We start from the raw sequence: 24,543 nt of genomic DNA, 5'->3' as shown, positions 1-24,543 counted from the left end.
TTGCACATTTTTTAACACAGATAAGGATGAAATGGAACAATTGTCAAGACTGAATACGATTGTAGCAGAGCCATTCCAAGTCAGAGTTATGCACCACATCAGTTTATATAACAATTTGGTGAATACATCATGTATGGTTTAAGGATTGTGTTTGAGGTAAAACATTTGGTGTATATATGCATCAAATTAAATTTTTAGTGGTAAGGCTGGCCTTTGTCTTCCTTCTCTCCTTTACTCTCAGGGCTACAGTTTCTAAGTGAGGCTGGCATATGGCTATCAATAAGGAGTCATGCCCTTCAATGGCCTTATATTAAAATATATTTTTTCTAAGCAATAAGCCAGCTCCTATAAAGGAGGGCTGGGTTGTCAGGTCACCTTGGAAATGAAGTAACCTGGCAGACATCTGTGAACACCTGGTGTAGGCTGATTGGGGAGCCACTTGACAGAGGGACTAGAAGATTATAAAATGGGCAGAAGCCAAGCTATTTGGTTTCTGGCTGTTTTCATCAGCTGGGCAGTGGTGAAGTTGAATGGGGCTCTCTGTACCAAACACCTGCTGAGGCAAGGGTGAAATCCTGTCTTCCTCATGATTCAGATATTCCCAAGGGAAGACTAAGTAAGATGAGAGAGATCATGCTCAGGACATTGGTCTTTTTCTTTTTTTCTAATGGTCTGTGGCTTCTTGGCTTCTTTTTTTTTTAAACCAAAACAATGCCATGATTAGAAATTCTGTGTAGGATATTTCTTTGCCATATGATTCATTGTTGTCCCAAGCTATCAGGGTAAATTCAGTTGTTTTATAAAGACCCATGAAAACACGCAGCGTAATACACCTATACTGTTTCTAATACTGAAAGTTAGTCGCTTAGCGATTCATTCCCTTACGTATTCTGCCAAGGTAATTTTTATTAAATGATCCCTGATTTACATTGGTGCAAGTTAAGGGGACCAGCTGGGCCTTGGAGCTTTAATAGAAGCACAAAGCAGGAAAGAAAAAAATCTTTCAATATATATTAACACAATAAAGTATAGATCCTTCCTCTTTAACACTCATTTGCTTTTAGCTCTCAGCCAAAAGCCAAATCAATTTCAACTGTTTGCAGTGGCCAGAGACCAATTATCAACTTCCTTTTTCTTCTTTCCTACTGTTTAATAGGCCCACAAATAATAATTTAAAACTACTGTCTGTCAAGACCTAACCATATGACCTCTAGAGCAGCAACCAAAATCATTTAAATGATCAAATATAATCTATATGCTAGGTGTAAAATTGCTCTGTAAAACACAGAAAGAAGAGGGAAATAAAAACAAAAAACAAAACCAACAACTGTAATCTAGAAATAAAGAAAAGTGCTTCTCAGGGTACTGCAGGGGAGAAGGCCACCTGAATGATCAAGACAAAGATAGCTAGTTAATATAGTGTCAGCTCTACAGAAATTAAATTGGGATGGCTGGTGGTGAAGGCACACAACAGATATGACTGAAGATAGTGGAGGTAGTCAAGGGCCTTTATGGCCTATATGAATCAATTGTTGTTGTTCTTATTTTAATCTAGAAATAGGTATGGCCTATAAGCATTGGAATTATTCAGTCCAAATTTGTGTTAGGAAAGAGATGAATCAGGCTGTGTAATTTTCTATGTTCATAAAAGGAAAGAGAAACAAAATCCTTTACCATTCATTAACACAATGAAGGATGCATCACTTTGGTATTGCAAGACAGCCCTAAACCTAGTTTAACCGACTAGCTAAACTGACTATTTTTATATCTGTTATGCATTTCTAAAACCATACAGAGCAGGTGGAATATACTAGTAATTGTGGCTTTCTTTGGATTGCTGACATTATTTTTAATGCCAGCAATAACGTTCCATTATTTTTAATATGCTGTATTTTTTTCTATCTGAAGATCTATGAAAAATGCATAAAATCCACATTAAAGTAATTGTATAAAACTAATATGTGCTTCTTCTGAAATAAAGGTGCATAATGTATCTTTGGGGCCTAATTTTCTGCACAATGATACTATTTTATTCCAACTTCATACTCTCTTTACAAGTTTTGCAAAATGGTCCTAGTTCAGTAAGGACCTTGTTACACATTAATTTTAGAAGGCTCCTGGAGCTCTTAATCCCTGGATTGTCCACACATTAACACTTGAAACTAGTTTTAAGCACATGTTAGGTGGCTTAGGGCATGTCTACATGTCACCCTACAGCAGCATTGTTACTGTGCCATGCTTTAGTAGTTTCTTTTGGAAGTATTAATGCACAGTGCAGTAACCACTGATACTATACCATATGTGCAGCGAACTGTTATTTTTAGCTGCTATTTTGCCATAGTGATGTGCTTAAATGGGGGAGTGCACCGCTAAGGCAAGGTAGCTGCCAGTGACGTGTAGAAGCCTGTGATTGTTAAGTCACCATAATGTGTCACTTCAGTGACACAGGGTCAAGTGTAGATGTGCTCATAAAGTTATGCCACTCCAGGGCAGGTTTATCTCTGATCTGCATTACATAGCTCCTGTTCAATTAATATGTGGCCACTCCCCACAGACGAGCTGCCCAAGTTGCAGTCCTCCAGCATCCCAGGCTGCAGTGTCCCCTCCTTAACCTCCTGTTTTGTGTGGACAAAACTTTGCACCCCCTGAACTCTACTGGCCAGGCATTGGTTCTGGCACCAAGCCAATGCTACCTTCCACCCCAGGGGATTATGACATTCCCATTCCTAGAGGTGCAACCCCATGCAAACAGCTTGTATAGAACATGCCAGCTAGCCAGGTTTCAGGGCGAGGACTTTCCAGGAGTGGGGTCTAGGGAGTGGTGGGGGAGAGACAAGGTAGGGAAGGACCTGATCAGCAGGGATCCTGGTTTTCTGGGATAAAAAAAAATCCCAAATTTTCTGAATTGAAAATATAGCCCAGAATCCACCTTTTTTCCTGATTAAAATGAATCCATCTTTTTTCCTGATTAATATAGATATTAGTGGTGTTTCATTTTAATCAAGGAAAAAGGTGGGTTTAGGGTTATTTTAATGAAATAATTTTAATGAAATAATTTAAATAATAATGCCTTATGTTTTCAGTTGTCCATACATTTCTAAAGGTTTAATTTAATGAGGGGAAATTAAAGTCTTTGCTCTGATCTCTACTAAAAAGTTTTTTATGGCAAACCAAACAAATGGTTCAGATGGGGGTGAAGGGTGGGGGTGGCTGGATGAGGGAATAAAAAAGCATACTGTACTGTTTCTAAATTTCTAAAGAAAAAAAACAAACCCTTGCAATGTTTTTGCAAATAGCTGTAATACGTTAATTACTGGAAGCAGGCAGAAGAAACAGCCAGTAAGAAAACTTATCTCTGCCCACTGACAATCATGGTTTTCAAGTAACAAAGGCCAAACATGGTTTTATTTAATACAATTACACCATGGTTTCTGTGATTCTCAAAATGTGGAATGTAGCTTGCATAAACATTTAGCTACACAGTGAACATGTGCATTTTAAAACTAAAAACTAAAGGACTAATTTATAAAAGTATATAGGTGTCTACAGATGAAGGTTGGTTACTAGTTGAATTAAAAAAAAAAAATAGGTGCCTAATTCCTACATCTTGTCAATCTTTGAGGACCTGAATTAATGCAAATATTGTGATCTGAGGATGCCATATACAGTACCAAAACAAGCAGAGGATAGTCTTATATGCTATTGATGCTGTTTTTTATCTCTCTCCATCTTGTCAAGCTGGTACCTTTCATTGCTATGGGCAGGATGTTCAAAAGTACTCAGCATAAAGAATATGCATGCACCTTTGAAAATGGGAGCTGCTGGGTACTGGCGCTGTCAAATAGCTGACACCTTCAGTTTCTAAGCAGAAGCTGAGCTCTTTAGAAATATTTGACCCTACATGCCAAACAGTGAAAGCTTTAGCAGGAACATAAATTATTAAGTACTGATACAGCACTGGGGTTTACAAGATGTTGGAAACTCATTTTCCCCAGCCATGTAGGATTTTTTTAAATAGCAACACCTCTTTGGTGCTGCTTGAAGTATCAAAATAAAGGTAGAGATGAATTTCAGTGGGCAGATACTTAAAGGTCCTACTTAAAAAATGGAAATATGGGTTTGCAAAGAAATGCTAAAATATGTAATACTCTATTTTAAAAGGGTAATTTAGCTCTTTTGTCATGGCTTTACTCTTCACCTTGCATCTGATCAGCAGACATTAGTACAAGTGACTTGTATGGAACTAAAAAGCAACCTTGGGTGGATCCACATGAGAAACTACATTGCTACAACCATGTAGCTTTTGTGGGCACTAATCACGATACCACTACTACATTGCTGTAGTGATGAGCTACATCACTGCAGCTCATGGCTACAGTGACGTAGGGTCAGAAAGAGCCCATGCACTACTGGGACTGTGCAGTACCAGTGGGTACTGTGAAGTCAGGTACATGTGTAGATGTGTCCCTTGAGTACTAGAAACTGTATAGGTGCAGTAGCCTGGGACGTTGCATAGGTTAATTTAACCTCATAGTTTGCGGTGGTGTGGACATACCCTATGCACATTTCAACTGTAGAACTTAGCTTATTCTCCTAGTGAAAGTAGAAATATTGCAGGAACTGATTATACCTTTTAATAACCAGAATTAACTTTTTTTAAATAATGATTTTTGCTATAGTATGTTTAATACCATCCAGTGAAATTTTCCTTCTAGTATGGGATACAGTTTTGCATAATAAAAAATCAACTCTATTTTTGTGGTTTGTGAATATTAGTAGCATAATACTATGCTACTAATACTGTGGGGAGAGGGGGTGTTTGAAAACCTGTGCAAAAGAAAAAGGGCAGCGCACATGGGGACAGTGTGCTGCCCAAAACAGGAGACTGGCCAGCTGGAGCCATGCTCTGGCTGCTGACCAGGCTCTGAGCAGCAGGCTCCCCACTGCTGCAGCCCCAGAAGGCCCCCAGAATCCCAGGTAAGACTGCTGGGTCCAGCCCAGTGCAGGCCCCAACTTCCCCTACCCTATCCGGATAACTTGCCACAGACCAGAGGGTGCGTAGCACAGGCGTTCCCCAGGGACAAGTAGCAGTGGCATAATGTGTCCCACTGCTAGTTGTCCCTGGGAAAACAAATGTCCATTCTCATGTGGATGCAGCCATTAATTTTTTCTCCAACTGAGCAGCACCTAAGCACAAAATAATAAAGTGATTAGTCCTTTTTTGTAGAGTTAAATCTACTGTGTGACTGGGGGAATAGACATGGACTATGTCTAATAGGTCCCTGACAGAAGTTCTTTATGTAGTACTACAACGATTGTAGGGCTTACTGATAGGCATGCCTGATCAGTTGTTGCCACCATTGCAACAGTTGTTTGAGGCTGGGTTTTCCCTGGAGGCCTTTAAAATTCTGACCTCTTGAGCTGCTTAAGAGTGGGCACATCTACATGTGTACTTTAATGAGCAGTAGACTATCTTACTGTACATTAAAGAGTCGCGTAAGAAACTGTGACATTACCCTAATGCACAGTAAAAGAGACTACTGTGTATTAAGTGTCACTAAAAAGGGTGCAAATGAGCTACTGCAAAATAACACAGTGTAATGCACATTAATTTAGTACCTTACATTGGAGGTGCTAAATTTAATGTGCATTAGGAAAGGTGCACTAATAAATGTGTATATGCATCCAGTGTGGGACACAGGCTTCCCTGTTTTGGCCACTGCAACCAAGGAACCAACTGTTCTCTCACCCGTCCTCCCCATTGGATGTGGGAGGGCATGAGGAGGAGAGCAGAATATTGTGGGATAGTAGAGTGTCTAAGACCTGGCCACACGTTCTGGCTCTGAGCACTACCAGCCCTTACTGTTCTGCTCCCTGTGCCTGTGCCCAGGCCCTAGCAATTCCCATGCCATTCCTGGGAAGGCCTTGACTGGGGCTTAGGGACTGGGCTGGGCAAACCACTTCCCTTTCATGCTGGCCTCCCCTCGCACAGCCTGCTCTAGAGGGGCAGGGGAGCTCTAAGTCCAGCTCTGGCAGCTTCTCCTACCTGGAGCACCCCCTCATCCCTGACCCCCATCTCTCTCTCACACAAACCCCTGCTGCTACCTCCAACCCTCCCCGCCACCAACCCCATCACGCCCCTCAAGTGGTTCCTGGGACCAGAAGCACCCCTGAGGCTGGGGCCACATGTCCCTGCACTGGTATGGGCATAGGGAAGGGCTCCAGTGCAGTAGTTGCCCCTGTAGCCATAGCTCCCACCAGCAGGTCCCATCCCATCTGGTGGCTGGGCATACAAACTGTGAGATTTGTGGATGGGATGTGGGGTTTTGGGGGGAAGGAGTGGGGGGGAGTGGGGTTTGTAGGAGAGATTGGGAGGGTTTGTGAGTGGATATAGGGTAGATGTAGGGTTTGTGAGGGTGGGGTTTGTGCAGGGGTTTGTGTGGAAGTGTGGGGTGGTGTGAGGTTTTTTGGTGCACATGTGGCAGAGGGGCTTGTGGGGGTGGTTTGAGGGTTTAGGGGTTGTGGGTGTGGGCATGGGGGAGACTGCTCCAGAGGGGTGTGTCCTCCACACCACCCCACATGGCACACATTCCCCCGCCTCCTGAAGCAGCAGCAGGCAGCAGTAGCAGCTTTCAGGTCATTCGTGGCCCACTGCAGGCATAGTCCCCTGGCAGTGCATGGTGCCCCCTGAGACCAGAGACTGCACATGGTGCTGGATTGATCTGCTGGATTACACTAGCGAGAAGGACCTGGCCACTTTGCTGTCTTGTGGGGCTTCTGGCACCACACACAGAAACTGCACACCCTTGGGCCAGGCTTGGTCTTGCAAGAATGGAGCTGGCCCGACTCAACAGCACATGGAGGCAGGACTCAGCTCAGGGTGTGCCACTTCTGCCTGTGGTGCTGGGAAACCCATGTGACAGTAAGAATGGTGCAGTTCTACCCGAAGGTGCACGCTAGTGGGCCAGGCTGGTGCCATGTGCAGCCCCTGCATCTCAGATGGTGCTGCCCCCACCTCCACAGTCATTCCACCCACAGACCTGCACCCCCACATCCATACTTACTTGGGACGGAGCCTGGGTCTGAGCCACTGCTGCAGCCTTGCCAGCTCCTATTTGCCCCAGCACACTGAGGCAGCATGCTGGAGCAGCAGGGACACACATCAGCCATAGAGACATTCTGGCCATGTACTAGGGCTTCTCCCTGGAGGACCCAGCCTCCAGTTGCCACTTTTTCACGGATTATTTTTTTTATACTGGGATTTCCCAGTATCACATTTAGAGTCCATGCTGCAAATATGCAGTTCAGGGAACATTTTTTTAATTCCCAGCATGCCTCTTGCAGCATTTCAAACTGCTTCAAGACTACAACAGGCATGTGCTTGCTCATCTGGATGCAGCCTATCATTTATTATACAAAACTCACATACAGCCCACCACAAATGTTATGTTTGCCAGAGCCCATAGTTATATCTGATCTTTCCAACAGTGCTAGAAAGGCCTTTCTTACACAGAACAGAGCTGAGCAGAGTATATGTACATGGCACAATGCAGCATCAGAAATAGAGGCACAAGCTTGTTCCAAATGATTGCGATTTGGCTGTTTGTACAAAAGGAACGTTGTTAAGGAAATGAAAGGAGCAAATCTCCCATGAATTCCTTTCCTTTCTCCAAAGTGGAATGTGTTTTGACTATTTACAAAAAACTGCTTTGGCTTTTTTTATTCAGGATGTAATTGCAGAGAATGGAGCTAGTGAGCCTATATCCAAAGTTACTTGAAAAACAGGGAAATCTATTGTGGGCTGTCATTAATAATGAACAGTATAAGTGAAAACATACCAATAATGTGCTTACTTTATAATAGAAAGCTGAAGTATTTTTTTAGAGTAGGGAATACTTAAACAAGCAATACTATGAACTAAAAGTAGCAGCAGATGCTAGTGATGATGTGAAACAACCTGAGTTGTCAAAGTTCTGCTTAATTCTACTATTCCCCAGAGATTTCCAAATTTTCTGGTCAAATTAGATAATTTTCTAAGACAATATTTTAATTAGTCAGATTTTAAATTAGCATAAACCAGCACAGCTGATTACCTTATTTGGACTAAATAATCACAGCTATGCACACCTGAGTAGAGAACAAAATACCCTTAAAGTATAAATGAGTATCACAGATGTAGATAATTCTCTTTATGTCCTCGAGGAGAGGGGAAGAAAAAAGATTTAGGTCTGCATTGAAGGATGATTCAGTTGCATAAAGATTCGTTTGAGCTGCAGGTGAAGAGAGAACAGCCAGAAATATACACGTTCTCCAGAATTTGCTTGAGGATTTGAGCTACGTACCTTCAATATTCTTTTCTCTCCTTTGCATTTACTAGCAGGATAGAAGTACAGAGAGGTACATTTGTGAAACTGAAATTTTAAAATCCATAGCAAGCTCAAGACCTTTCAGCTGCCATTTTCTTTTCCTCTATAGTAGTTTTACAAAGAACATTTATCTTTTTAAATAGAGATCCCAATATTGGAACATATTTATAGCTTTACTGAGAATGTTCCAAGCTGTGGAATGCCAATTAATACATTCTTACTGTATGAAGCATGGGAAGGGTACAAGGGATGTGTTTGTTGCTTGATGTTCTGTAAAAGTACATATATTTCTTGATTTTCAAAGTGTTGAATCAATTGTATATATGTTGTGTTCAAACTTTTAATAGTTCCACTTAAAAGATACTGTAATTGGCATACCATCCATGGCTAAAATTCCTTTAATAATTTAGGGAAATTGAGAGAGATCCTTTAGAGATGCAGAGAAGGGTTCTTGGATGAGCTGGATAATAGGTGATAAAGAAATATGAAATGTGTATGTTTGTGGATATGAACTGTCCCAAACAGTGCTTGGAGAGCTGGCACTCACATGAAATCCTGGAGCATAAACTTAAACTTCACAATGGGTGCATGTACATATGTGCTTTAATGTGCACTAGCCTATTTGACTGTGCATTAAAGCATTGCATTAAAAATGTGCAAATATGCTGATGGGAAGTCAAATAGGCTATTGTGCATTAAGTGTTACTAAAAAGTGGGCTTCGCATTGGAAGTACTTCACATTGGAAGTACTAAATTTAATGCATGTTAGGAAAAGTTCATTAATGCATGTGTAGAGATACCAACTGAGTACTTTAGAGTAAGAGTGGAGACTAGTAAGTTTCCATCAGTAGTAGGCCCATATAAAAGAATAAGCAATGCTTACTTTAGATGTTCCTTGTCTCATCAGGCATTTGTAAATATTTGCCTATATACTATCTATTATTGTAGAAATAATTAACTGAATCCATTGATACTCTCATATAATAAGTATATGCAAGCAGATTCAAAGTGTTTATAGAGACACAGTTCAGGCTCTACCCCCTCCACCCGTACTTTACAGGAAGTTTCAGGTTTCATGTAAGGCTAAATGCGACTGCAAGTTGTCAAAGTTGCTGGAAATAAATGACTTATTCTCCATTCTGACTACATATGAAGCTAAGAGGAACATATATATAATATAATCCACTGCCTTTACCATCATCCTTTATTTTAAGCTTACATATAAAAGAGTGGTCTAGCTACTAGACTTTATAATCATACCATCCTCACTTTCAATGAATGGTATATTTTAGGGACAAAAGGGATATTAGTCCTAAATGGAGAAGTAGTAACATTGCCAATACCATGACCCTTTTTATATTGTTCCAAAGCCCATATCATTAGAGCAAATAGCTCCTAACCTCTCTTAATTAACAAGGAGTGGTAAAAGCCATTTGAAAATAATAATTTTTCCTTTTATCATTGACACACAGTGTTATGGAAACAGCAGATTTATAATTGATTACAAAATTGGTATTGACTCCCTAGACTGAAGTGGAAGTTATTAGTTCAAATCAACTATTTCATGATGAAATCTTCTTCCCTTCCCTGGAGTTTGTGAATTATTTAATTTTGGCAGAAAGAAGCCCTGGCAGTTCTTAGAGCTCCATTTGGCAGTCTAACAGCATATTAATTGTGCTTGAGATCTATCCCACAATAACTGACATGCCTGTTCCTATTAGAAACCTTAGCTAAAATAAGGAGGACTGTATTCATTATTTATAAATTCCATTTTTTGTGCTTCTCCAAAATGTGGCAAGTGATAAATATAGAAACCTTTCATGCTTGTGAGAAAACATGGGATAGAAAATACAACATCAACTGTACTGAATCAACAGAAAAACTTTGTAGAGGACTCCTGGCAAAATCCAACTTTGTAACTTTGATAATACCTGTAAGTCCTTAGATAGCTTTCCTTCACAAGGCTGAATTTGTTTCAGCTATCAATTTAGTTTAAGTTACTAGCTATTGATAATATATTTGAAGTGTGGCTGTTAAAGACTGGTTTGATCTCCAAGGACTGATTACAAGGGCTGGAAATGAGCTAAAAATCTGTAAATACTGAAGAATGGTGCTTATGCCTGAGCATTCTGATAAATGATAGATTTATTATAGTAAAAGCTAAGAAAATATGAGCCAGTTTCTTGAAGAAATATGATCCCTTTTGCCATGTCTACACGAGATGTTGACTGTGCAGTTGTCGTGGTAACTGGAGTTACTGTGCTGTTGCACCTATGAACAGCTGTTTTGTGAGACTGACTGTGCAGTAGTCATGGGCTACAGCAGTCATCATCTTGTGTAGATGTAGACTTTTTTGGACCTAGCAAGGTAGTTGTCAGAGTTATAACCTACATTCATGACAGTCTACTGGTAGCAATAAAGACCGTACTTACATATTTTAGGATTCTTCTTAGAATTAACACATATCATCAACTCTAGTTCCAACCAATAATCCTGGTAATTTGGGATTAATAAGTAAAAGTCCTAACTCCATAGTATTTTTGGTGGTATTCATTCAGTTCAGCTGTCCAAATGCTGATGTAATGCACTGGATAAGAGAACATTCTTTAATGTGTGAAGGTTTTACAATGTGCTAATGGCACTTAAAACTGCATGTTAAAGGGGGAACCTGATGCTAAATGCTCTTTGAGCATCTCTAATTGATGTCATTTTGGGTGAGTGTTAACTCTGGGTTGTGCTACTCTGCTTGTGTTGCAGTAACATTAGTCTAGTTCCATAGAGATAAACTAAGAAATTTGAGCCCTTTAGCATCCCAGGATGCACTGCTCTCAGCTTCTTCACTCCCACTTGGTGGGTGATGTACACACCCTCCTGAGTTTTAGTGCTCAGGGAGTGGTGCTGCCTAGAAGCAGGTGGGGCCGCCATTGCTGGCAGGAGGGTTTTGGTGGTAGGAGCATGGAGTTAGGAGAAGCATGGCAGCTGTGGCTTCCTTCTGCAGGTCCCCTGACAATCTTGTCCTCCCTAGTATTTCCCAAAATATTGCCTAGGGGGAGGGGGGAAGGAACTGTGCTGTGGAGAGCCCTTTGTCAGCCCCTATTGACTTGATCCCAGCCCTCACAGCCTGTCCTGAGAGGACTGAACCTTCCACTTTAAGCCAGGCTAATACCAGGGAAAAGTCAAATTAACCATGGTTCCTCAAGGTTAATTGAAATTTTCCCATGATGCCTGACTACATTTCCCCCATGCACTGCTGGCTTTCTGCTGGCTAGGTGGCTTGATTAGGGGCTGTGGCTTCCCTCTTCACTTCCCCTATTGGACAGATAGGAGGATTATACCATGGAAAGACTGCAAGCTGGAAAGTAGACCTTCTTGGGTTTAGTATGGTGGCAGCATGGAGTCACATGGAGCAGGGAAGCATGCTTATGTATGGCTCCATATTTCCACCTGCTAAACCCTGGCAGCTCCACACAGTTTCTTCCTAGCACCATGGAGCCACTGGGGTCTAAAGTAGAGGGAGTATGAAGGCAAGGGAAGCAGGGAAATCATGCTTCTCCATGGCCCCATGCTTCCCCCATGATAAGGTGGCTCTGTGCTGGCAGTGGAGCTACCATACTTTAGCATAACAGGAGCACAGGGCCATAATGGTGCCAGAAAGCATCCTTCCCTGTGGCTTCATGTTTCTACCATGCTAAACCCCAATGGCTTCAGGCTATTCATGGCACAGATATACCCCTTCCCAAACTGAAGGACTGGGATAGAGCTGTCAGGGGTCAGCAAAGGGATCCCCACAGCACAGCCCTCTTTCCCCACCCCAAGGCAGGAACACAGTGAGGACTGCAGAGGGAAGTCATAGCCCCCATGCCTCTCTGAATCCCAGGTACATGTTCCCAGTGCTACAACCTCTATTCTCCTGCCCCCTTCCACCTAGAGCAGGAATAGAGCTCAGGCACCATAGGGCACTTTTACACATGCTCCAGGGGTTGCGGGGTGGCACTTTAATTAGAGTTGCTATACTTAAAGCACCACAGCGTCTCATATATCAGTGACCCCACACTCCAAAATGGCAGTGGGGGCACTTGAACTAAAGCTTATTCAACAAGCATTAGCTCAAGTACCCCCGACCACCATTTTGAAGCATGGGGTTGCTGATACATGAGATGCAGGAAGCTGCTGGAGCATGGTAATTACCACGCTCCAGCAGACTCAATTAATCAAGTCTGATACAATCCACTGTAATTACAGTGTATCAGATCAATCTCTGTGCTCATGTGCAGGCACTGTTTGTTCGTCGTCGTGGCCCTCCTTGCCAGCTCTCTACTGGCAAGTCAGATTTGTGCCGTTTGGAAATTGTTTTAAGCCTTAATGTGTGACTGTGTAGAGCACATTCTAATAGTCTAAGTATAACAACACCCTTACTTGCCCTGTTCTCTGTGCTATACTTTTTATAGGGTTTCTTACAGGACTCAATCACTGCCATATCCCAAATCCAGGACTACAGTCAGCTAAGCTTATAAGCATTCCCTAAGAAAAGCACTTCCCAGTTAATTCCTAAGGCTCCACCAACTAATTCCAGCTATTTGAACTTTAGTTGTATTGGCAATGATTAGGGGACTATCACAAGTCCATTCAGTTCTGTTGCTTCCTACCACAATCTAAGTGAAGAAAGTCCTTTGGACTATCTGTAGCATGCAGGATCCCTAAGGGAATATTTTGCCACCCAAGCATGAAGTACTCCTCTTTCTAGCTCTCGTTTTCTTACCTAACCAATCTGAAGTTTATTCATGGCTCTAATGATTTCTCAAAGTGTGACTTTGAGGATTTCTGTATAGGAACTAATGCAAATGACTTTTCATAGCAATACTTTCCTCAAGGAACATGTGGATAATAATAGAGGACTCCCTTCCTTATGGAGCTTCTGCAAATAGGGACCACTGAATAAACAGCTTACAAAGCAGCTGTTAACCATTCTTTCCTCACAGATTGTAAGTAGCAAATAGAGCTGTTTGAATAACTGATTTCCTAAAGAAACCAAAGAAAATCATTTAGCGCTGAATGAAACCTTTTTGGGGGAAGAGAGGATGCAGCGAGTGGTGAAGAAGTATTCCAGGTTGAACTAAATTTTTGTATATTTAGGCCTATATAATAATAAAGTTAGATTTACAAAGGGACTAAGGAGTGTTCACAATAATAGAAGACTACTAGATCTGAACATGCACACGTGCAAGGAGCCTGTAACATTTGGGCCACACTTGTAGCAGAAAAATACCTGTTTGAAACAAGAATTTCTCTATAGAACTGTGTTTAGTATCATATAATGCAGGGATGGGCAAAATATGTCTTGTGGGGTGGATCTGGTCCACTAAGTCATTCTATTCAGCCCGTAGCGTGTGCCTCATGCCTGGCTGGAACAGATTGGGGGCGGGGGGTAGCTTGGGCCATGGCATGTGTGGCCGGTCCCACCTCTCCTGAATGCACAAGTGCCAACTGTCATGGAGTGCAGCCTGCCCTACTGTAGTTCATGGCAGTGGCAGGACTCGTTTTCCTGGCAACCCCCATTGTGGCAGCTAGCTCTCATCCTTACAGTCTGGCTGCTGCTGCCAATGTCTGCACCACCACCAGGGACACCAGACAGAGGGGTCAGTGTCTCCAGCCTGAGACCCCACAGACAGGGAATGGTAAACTGGGTGGATGGGATGGGATGAGGTGGGGCTACAGGCAGGCAGGGAGAAGTGTCTAGGAGTGGGATGGGCAGGCAGGGCCAGGGATGGGGCCAGGGTTAGGATTACAGAGTGGTGACAGCATGCAGCCGGGGGCTGGAACAGGACTGCAATCTGCTCCTCACTCATCCCTACGATGGGCACCAGTTCTGCAGGCACAGGTCAGCCACAGCCTGCAGAACCAATGCCCATTGCAGTGATGTGCAAGGAGTGGATTGTGACTCTGCCTCAGACCTGGGATCCAGCCTTGTGCTGTCACCGCTACACAATCCTGGGTCTCTGCCTGCTCTGTCCAGCACCACTAGTAGTGGGTGTGGTGTGGACAGGCTCAGATAGGACCAATTGGCATCTCCCTGGCTCCCCCTCCATGTCAGGCCGTGTTAGCAGCCACAGTGTGGGGCTGAGCACCCCTCCCCCCTGGCCCTGAACAGCTCACCAAAATTCCTTAAGTGATCCTCCAGACCAAATAGTTGCCTACCCCTGAAATAAGGGCTGTTCAGATGCATGTAGTGCTACAGGGGTTTATAGGACACACACCCCTCCCCGCCCCAATTCCATAATCCTCTGTTTTTCCATCCCCTGTCCAAGAGGGTGCAAGGGAGGGAGAGCAGCTGATTCCTTAATAGCCTGCTCAGTCAAAGAGCCCTGCTTGGACCCTACTACTGCTGCCCTAGCAGTAATGAAACAGACTTCTGCTTCTATTTATTTGGGCCTTACCAGCCAGCTAATACAAAATCATGAAATGACTTATTCTTTGGTTGTAATTTAACTTTGCCAGAATCTCTCTCTCACTACTTCTCTCCCCACCCACTTCTCCTTTTTGACTATTTTCTCTCACCTAGCCTGAGAATATCAGAGCTCAGTAAACTGGCAACTTCAGAGTAGAAGTAAAACCAATGAGAGGCTAATTTGGCATCAGAATCATGTCTTGCAAACTAAACATCCGAGAAATAAAATATTTGCATCATCTCTTCTTAAAGGATGAGAGAATGGAGACTCTCACCTTTGGTTGAAAATCCAAAATATTCAGAGCAAATCCTGGGCCTTTAAAACCCAATTCAACTTACATTGCCTTAGGTCTGAATCTTGTTCATTAGTACTTTACTTCCCTTTAGTCATTTCTTAGCCTCTAAGTCCATTTGGTAAAGTATTTATGGCAAGGGCTTTTTTACCCTGTGTGTGTTCAGCACCCTGAAAAAGAAGCTCTCATTCTTGTGTGAGGTCCCTGGGTACTGATCTTATAAAATTACTTTCAGCCATACTGAATGGATCAAGCAAAAGAAATAACAGAAAAAAAAAATATTTGGTCCAATAGGATTAATTGCCAGCTACCAGTTAGCAAAGTAAATCAATGTTAAGTTTAGCTCAGATTTACAGAAAATAGGTTCCTACCCAAGTTATGTTTTAAAACTTTAAGCCATTATGAAGTATACATGAAAGGTATGAATAGATTTACAGTGCACACTCAAAGTTCATCTTTATATTGCACTCTATTCTATAGTCTTTTAGAATCAGGATTTCTTTGTTTTCCAGAAGAAGTATGTCTGAAACAGCGTAGAGTTTAGAACTGTATACTCTATACAAGTTTTATAAAACAGATTAATAGCATTTCACCTCTCTAGTGTGTTATAGGAACTCAGCTACAAGATTTCAATTGCATGGCTACAATATTTTAGATATCTAAAATGGGTACAGTAATTTCTTCCCAGCAATACTTTAATATTGCTTTGATTGACAAACTTTTCTAATGTATGTTCCTATGATTTACTCTGTAGTGCTAAGGAACTGAACAAGAAAAAAAAATGTGCACTGATTAATAATAGTCACTTTACATGCCTGAGAAGTAAGACTATAGAACAAGAACTACCTGAGTCTCAGAAAGTGCAAGACAGGTATGTTTAGAGAAAGGAAGAGAGATAGAGGAATCCTTAATTTTTTTATGGAAAAGGAGCAGTATTTCAAAACCATGCTCTTGGGGTGGGGATAGGGGTGAGAAGGAATCTGCATTTAAAATGCCAAAACTCTGGGTGAATAAAAAACATATTTACCATATTCAGCTGGGCACAGTTAAAGAAAAACACAAAATAAGCGCATGTAAACACAAACTCATTTAATATTTATTAAAAGTAGATGCATGCTTTTTCAGGGCTTTGGGGTATTTGCTGAAGTCCTCTGTGCTATATGAGCATTACATGTCAATATGAATTTACATTAAATTATTTTTAAAAATCACATCCTTTCTTCAAGTTGCTAAAAAGTTGCCACACTTTTGTTATTTATTATTATTATTATTATTATTATTATTATTATACTTTTGGGAAACACTGTCTCAGTATAAGATTGCTTAGAACTAAATTGCAACTTGAAATTCACACCCCATTACATCTTTACCCCACCTACCTTGAACATGAATTTGGGTGTTCAAAAATAAAAGGTTGATGTGCAACTTATTCCTTCTCTGAAAAAATGTGAGTGAAACCCTGGCTTCTCCACCTTTTTTCTGGTCAGGACAGCAAACTAGTGTGTATGTGTGCAACAGAAACTTTGTAATTTGCTCTGTAAATACAGGGCAATCTGTACTGTACTCTGCCATCTCTTTCTAAAGGAAGGTGAACACAAAACATGTATTAAATCTTTTATTTTTAAATACCAGAGCTTCTCCTTACATACGTAGATTTTTGTTGGCATTTCACATTAAAGTAGGAAGCTTATTTTTCAAAAAATACTATCAGAAGTAACACTGGCCTAGAATTGGCATTTTTATCATGTTTACTCAAATACAAGACAAGGGTTTTTTCCCCCCAAATTGGCATGGGAAGGAAGTCCCTCATTTTATAATCACATACAGTAGACTTGCACTAAATGCATCATCCATCATTAAACTGCTACTAAAATCAAGATGTGCTCAGCAATGGAAACCAATTATGAAGTTTATTAAATGCAGCCCACACTGAGCATGACTATAAAACACATGGCCCACATTGGGCTAACATACTGATGGAAACTTTCCACAGGAATAAGTTAGCATAGCCCATCTGAATAAGATATACGGCAATGCCCATTAGGCACAGTCCCCCTCACTGGTGAATGGTGAGCCATGACATTGCATACAGTGCACCCAGAATCCCTCTGTAACCCCTTCTTTCAGCCTGGCAAATATGATTAGTGTGGCCCCACCTTCCATGCGGTGAAGCCAAGCCAGGCTGCCTCATCTGCAGATACATTTTTGGAGCATCCCAGGACTCATGGCAAGAACTCCTGGTTTTAGTAATGAGCAGGGATTAATTAGCACATGGATCTTTTGTGGGGGTTGTCAGGAGTATACACACATACTGAGCAGTTCTGACCTGTGGGGTCACTGTGACTTGAAATTCTGTTGACCCTGGCGGAGCCTAGCTGAGTGAATTATGTGGAAAATCATGAGTCTTTGAACTAATATCATGTATAGTTTATACTACATGTAAGTGGGCATGTGTACATGAGATATTTACTGTGCAGTTGACTAATTAGATGTGCAGTAAGTGTCTTGTAGATGTCTTGGCAAATTGTACCACTTGGGGCAAAATAACCCTGCCTGGCTCCTCCCAGATCTGCAGTCAGGGGGAGCTAGAGCCTGGGGCCAGCACCTGTGCTTGCCTCAGCAGAATAAAAAGCTGCCCTTTGCTGAAACCAGCAATATAAAAACCTGCCTTAGCAAGCATCCTCAGGGCTACTCCTTCTCAGGAGCTTCTGGAGGTCGTGGGGCTGGTGCCTTGCCCAGCCTCATGGTGCTCCCTGCTCCTCCACCTGAGCTGGCTGGAAGACACCAAAGCAGTCCGCTTTTCAACCATTCATCGCTGCCACCTCTACATGCTTGTGCACTGCATGATCCATCATGCTTCCATCACATTCCACCCAGACACAAAGTGGCGGAACCTGCTTGGTGAAAGCGTAGCTGGGGCATCCCAATGGCTAAATCTGTACAACACCCTCATTCCACGAGCCACTAGGGACCTCCGCTGGTGGCTCCTCCACTAGGCTGTCACCCTGAGCACGTCATGGACACCCCGGTCTCCTGCCCCTTCTGCGGGCAGAGAGAGATCCTGGTGCACATGACCCTCGAGTGCACCAGGCTGCAGCCCCTCCCCCTCCACCTTGGTTGAATTTCACCACCCACCTTTTTGTTTTTGGTCACCCCATCCACAGCACCACCAAGTCCCAGGACCTCTTGGTCAACCTCATCCTGGCCCTGGCCAAGTGGGCCCTGTACCTGACCAGAAATGAGGCTCAGGCTGGGAAGGTGCCTAGAGACCTCAAGGCCACTTGCCTCTCACTTGTCTGCATATTTCTGGGCAGAGCACCAGTGGATGGAGTCCACTGGCTCCTTGGATGCCTCTGGGGACTGGTAGGTGTGGCCCGGGGGTCTCTTCTCGGTGTCCTCCTAGAGAATTTATTTTCACGTTTTGAACTTTTGACCCCCACATCACTCCTATCCTTTTTTTCCTTTAGTTGTCCCAAGGAATTAGTTGTGTTATTTATTCATTCATTTGCCCCACACTGTATGGGCCACTAGTTAGCTGGGTGGGCATTTGGGTAAAACAAATAGACAGGAACTTCTGGGGCCCGGCCAATTGGTATCTGGGGACACTAGTCCCTTGTATCAGCTGAACTGCTGCAGTAGAATCCCAAATCCATTTTCTTCCACAATTAGAACAAAAGACCACTACACACACACACACACACACACACACATATATATGTATATATATATATATAGAGAGAGAGAGAGAGAGAGAGAGAGAGAGATCAGTTGAGCAATGCTTTATTTATAACGTACAATGTTAAAGCAATTTGGAAGCCTACCAGTGCCTCTATCATAATAATAACATTAATTCTAAATATCCATATGTGTTGATGTGTTCTTTTGTTTTTCTTCTTACATGATGGGTATGTGATGGGGGGATGTGGGGTTTGCAGAAGCGGGGTAGGAAGGGGTGTGGGGGAAGGCATGTGGGTGGGTGTGGAGGGACGTGGGGGGATGCAGGTTGGTGTGTGGCTAGATGTAGAGTGATTGCAGGGTAACTGTGGGTGTGGGGGGACTTTGTAGGGGGGCTGCTTGGGAGGAGTGTGTCTCCTGGCCCACACAGGGTGCACATGGACTGCACCCTGCCCAGGGCCCCAGACCCAGCCTGGAGGGCCACAGCTCTGCTGCAGGATCCCAGGAATCCTGCAGGGCCACAGTCCCCCCCACCCATGCAGGGCCCACAGCTTACCCACTGCAGCAGCACTGGAAGTGGGGTGCTCAGAGCCTGCTGCTGCCAGGCCCCGTGTGGCACAGCATGGCCCTGAGCAGCTCAGCGCTGACTCTGCCTGTGCCAGTCATCAGGGATCAGTGCCACTCGCAGGTATCACTCGGAGGCTGGCACCACTTGCAGGGACCATGTGTCATGCTGAGCTGGGTCCTGTTGGCACTGGGATGACCGCGGCTTGCACCAGGCTGGGCCAGGTTGGGTCCCGCTGCACACCACCACAGCTGATGCATGCCACTGGCTCCACACTGTGGCTGATCACCACCCCATGTCCCACTCACTACCCCCTGGGGATGGTTCTGGGGCTACCACATGCCTGCCCTGCCCGCCCCCCCCACCCCAGCAGCTGTGGCACTAGCAGCAGCTGGCAAGTGGGGCTGTAATTCTGCTGCAGACACAGCAAGCAGCAACACAGCGCTATGCGACCTGGGCTCTCTAAATGTTGAATGGACCTGGCTCAGCCCATTCAAGGCTGTGCACTAGCGGGCCAGGCCGGGTCTGTTCAGCATGTATGGAGCCCGGGTCTCACAGCACCATGTCACTTCTCTCTGTGCCTTCAGCAGACCCACAACCATGCTGCCTGCTGCCACCAGCGCTGTGGGGGCTAGGTGGAGGGGTAGGTGTGTGGCAACCCCGACTTGAGCCCCTCCATGAACCAACCTACTGGGACATTCCCCCCTGCTGCTCCCCACACCCCCAACATCCCCTTCCACTCAGACCCTGACAACCCCCTCCAGTCCCGATACCTCCCGTCACTCATCATAGCCCCAGACATTCCCCTCCACTCTCAACACTCCCTGACATCTCCCCACCACTCTCCATAGGCCCCGACACTCCCTGGCAGCCCCCTGCCACTCCCAACACATCCCCAACATCCCTCACCACTTCTCATAGCCCCCGATATCCCCCTCCAATCCTGACATCTCCTGACATTTCCCTGCCACTCCTCACACCCACCCACACCCACCCATACCCATAAATCCCCCCATCCCACATCCCTAACTTACCTTTGACAGTGCCAGGGGCAGCAGGAGCACCCCAGATATGCTCTGGCTAGAATCCAGTCTCTCTCTCCTGGAGGACCGACTTCTAGGTTGCTTCCAGGCACCGTCTAGAACCGTGCCTTGCCCCTCTGTTCTGTAGAACATTTTGTTTTACCCAGGGGTCTAATTTGGCCCCTGAACTGCAAATATGCAGCGGGGGGAACATTTTTTTTGTTCCTGAACATGTCTTGCAGCGTCTCAAAGGGGTTTGAGGCACTGCAAGATGCATGTGCGTCCTCATCTGGATGCACCCACTGAGTGCCAAACTGCTGCTTAAAAATGTGTTTATGGAGTACCTGTGCTAAAACTTGCAGCAGTTTAAAAAAAAAAGGTAACATGCATTAATTCTAGATAAATGAAGTGCGCTGGTACTGTATTCAAATTGATACAGCCATGTTTAATTTGAAAGTTATTGTTTTCAAATTTGATTCTCACTTCCATGTGCTCAGGGAGAGCAGGGTCTGACACTAAGGAGAGGGAGATGAGGCTGCAAGGGTAAGAAGTTGGGGAAATAGAGAGCAATGGGAGACAGAGAGCAAGCATTACTCTACTCGATCCCCCAGATTTATTTTCTCTACTGTAGAAGTGGTAATGGAGGACCTCCAATAATTAGATTCTATACCTTGAAAATTATAACTAATTTATTTTCCATATATAGAATCTAATTATTGGGAGGTGGTCCATCTTATTACCAGGGTCATCTTATAAGCTGGGAAACTCCCTTCTTGAGAGCACGGTGGCAGAAAGAGATCTTGGAGTCATTATTGACTCCAAGATGAACATGGGTCAACAATGCAAGGTCATGGTCAGTAGGGCTAACCGTACCTTGCCATGCACCCACAGGTGCATCTCAAGTAGGGCCAAGGAGGTGATCCTCCCCCTCTATGCAACACTGGTCAGGCCACAGCTGGAGTACTGTGTTCAGTTCTCAGTGCTGCACTTCAGGAGGGATGTGGACAGCATTGAGAGGGTCCAGAGGAGGGCCACTCACATGATCCAACAGGGCAGACCCTATGAAGAGAGGCTATGGGACCTTAACCTTTTCAGCCTTCGCAAGAGAAGGCTGAGGGGGGGACCTGGTGGCCATCTATAAATTCACCAGGAGGGACCAGCAGGGCTTGGGAGAGACCCTGTTCCCTCTAGCGCCCCCCAGGGTAACAAGGAATAATGGCCACAAATTGTTAGAGAGTAGGTTTAGACTAGACATCCGAAGGCACTACTTCACAGTCAGGGCGGCTAGGATCCGGAACCAGCCTCCAAGGGAAGTGGTGATGGCTCCTACCCTGGGGGTCTTTAGAAGGAGGCTTGATGTCTCCCTGGCTGTGGTCATTTGAGCCTGGTTTTCTCTCCTGCCCAGGGCAGGGGGTTGGACTTTATGATCTACAAGGTCCCTTCCAACCCTATTTCTGTGAAACTATAAATCTATTTGAGTAAATATGGTATTTGGATTTTTATTTTTTAAGTTATGGAATCAGAACCTATAGTTAAGAGCTTTGGAGGAATCATAAGCCGAACACTAAGACCAAAAACATCTTGCATTTTACAGCTAAACTACTTTTCTGATAATAAGCTGAAAATTTAAAAGTATGCAAACTGACAATGGGAGAAAGGAAGGAAAGGATGGAGGGCAAATGAAAGCATCAATATGCCTAAGCTACTTTGCCATGCTGGTTGATTCAAGTCAATGTCACCTTTTAACTAGTCTAAAAGGTAAGGTAGGGTATTTTCTTTGCATATATAATATTAAATTATTAGCATAATGAATCATATTAGACCTAAAAAAAGTTGAAGCATGCTTGGATAGAAATTATTAGAAAGATAATAAGTGATAGGTTAGGACATTCCTCACCTGTTTAGAACTTGGGAAGTTTTAAAGAAAATTCCCAAGGGAAGTCACCATTGCATAGACTTGTGGAAATATGAGGATGAAGAAAACAAAAGAAGGAAGTTCTGAACAGAGGCAGAAGTGCATGTTTGAGCAGCTTTGATGGAAGTCATGTACAAAGGGTGAAGGTTCTGCTATTTTGTGCCCCCCTGCCTTGGTCCCCCTCCACAACTGGAATTGCAGAATAGTGAGTGAGTTTTTTGGATATCAGATACAATTTTCTAGGGGTCAGATTTTCAAGAGTATTATGAAATAGGTGCTAAGCCATTTAGTTTAAGTCTTATTAACTGTTAAACCCACAGGAGTCTAATGACATGTGTTTTCCATAAACTGAACACAGTGACTGAGCACAGTGAATTTGTGATGTAGGCATGTCATTAGACTCCTACACCATAAAGACACTTTTTAAAAGTTTACCCTACTCACTAAATCTAGTGGTGTCAAATTCTAAATGGAGATGTTTTATAAACTTATCTCCAGCCTTTCATTTATCTCTGGATTATTACTAAATGAAATATAATAGAAAAATGTTTGTTTGTTTGTTTTTTCAGAAAACAGCAGAGAAAACCCATCTCCATCCTCCATAATCATAGAAAATATATAAAATTAAGATTGGAAGGGACCTCAGGAGGTACTCTAGTCCAATTCTCTGCTCAAAAAAGGGCCATCCCCAACTAGATCATGCTAGCCAAGGCTTGGTTAAGCCAGGTCTTAAAAACCCTCCAAGGGTGGAGATTCCACAGCATCACTGGATAACATTTTCCAGTGCTTTACTAGCTTCCTAGTAGTGATAAAAAATTTCCTAATATTTAATCTAAACTTCCTTACTGCAACTGCTCTTTTATCAGCTACCACTGAGAACAATCTAGGTCCATCCTCTTTGGAGCCACCATTCAGGTAGCTGAAGGCTGTTATTAAATCCCACCTGCCCAACCTCAATCTTCTCTTCTCTAGACTAAATAAGCCCAGTACTTTCAGCTTCTCCTCAGAAATTATGTGTCCTAGCCCCCTAACCATTTTTATTGGGCTCTGCTGGACTCTCTACAATTTGTCTACATCCTTTTTGTGATGAGACTCCCAAAACTAGACACAGTACTGTAGATGTGGCCTCACCAGTGCCGAACAGAGGGGAATAATCACTTCCCTCAATCTGCTGGCAATTCTCCTAACAATGCAGTCCAGTATGTCATTACCCTTCTTTGCAACAAGGACACACTGTTGGCTCATATTCAGTTTATTGTCCACTGTAACCCCCATGTCCTTTGCTGCAGAGTTGCTGCTGAGGCAGTCAGTCTTTGGCCTGTAACAGTGCATGGGATTGTTGTTTTTTTTCTAAGTGCAGGACTTTGTACTTGTCTTTATAGAACCTCATGAGATTTATTTTGGCTCAATCCTCCAATTCATGGAGGTCTCTCTGAATACTAGCCTATCCTCTAGCATATCTATTACTCCCCCCCAGGTTGGTATCAGCTGAAAATTTGCTGAGGGTTCACACCATCCCATCTTCCAGGTCCTGAAAATATTGAAAAAAATTGGCCCCAGGACCAACCCCTGGGGCACTTTACTTGATAATGGCTGCCAAGTAGACATTAAGCCATTATCACTACCCTTTGAGCTCAACAATCAAGTTAGTCTTTGATCCACCTTACAGTCCATTTATCCAACCCATACTTCCTTAGCTTGCTTGAGAGAATGTTGTGGGAGACCATATCAAATGTCCTGTTCAAGTAGAGGTATATCACATCTACTGCTCTCCCTGCATCCACAGGGCCAGTCATCTCATCATAGAAGGCAATCAGGTTGGTTAGCCATGACTTGCCCTTGGTGAATCCATGCTTACTGTTCCAAATCACTTCTCCAAGTACTTAGAAATGGATTCCTTGAGGACTTGCTCCATGATTTTTACAGGGACTGAGGTGAACCTGAGCAGTCTGTAGTTCCCTGTATCTTCCCTCCCTTTCTTAAAGATGGGCACTATATTTGCCCTTTTCCAATCATTCAGGAGCCCCAAGCACAATGAGTTTTCAAGAATAATGGCCAGTGGCTCTGAAATCATATCAGCCAACTCCCTCAGCATCCTCAGGAGCATCACATCTGGCCTCTTGGACTTGTAAATGTCAGCTTTTCCAAATAGCCCTTAACCTGTTCTTTTGACACAGTTGGTTGCTCACCTCCTCCCCAAGCTGTGCTGCCAGGTGCAGTAGTCTGGGGCTGATTTTGTCTGTGAAAACCCAGGTGAAAAAG

The sequence above is a fragment of the Alligator sinensis genome, unplaced genomic scaffold, assembly GCF_000455745.1.
Source record: "Alligator sinensis unplaced genomic scaffold, ASM45574v1 scaffold56_1, whole genome shotgun sequence".
NCBI classification, from domain to species: Eukaryota; Metazoa; Chordata; order Crocodylia; family Alligatoridae; genus Alligator; species Alligator sinensis.
The sequence above is the reverse complement of the archived record's forward strand: the minus strand, read 5'-3'. Positions refer to the sequence as shown.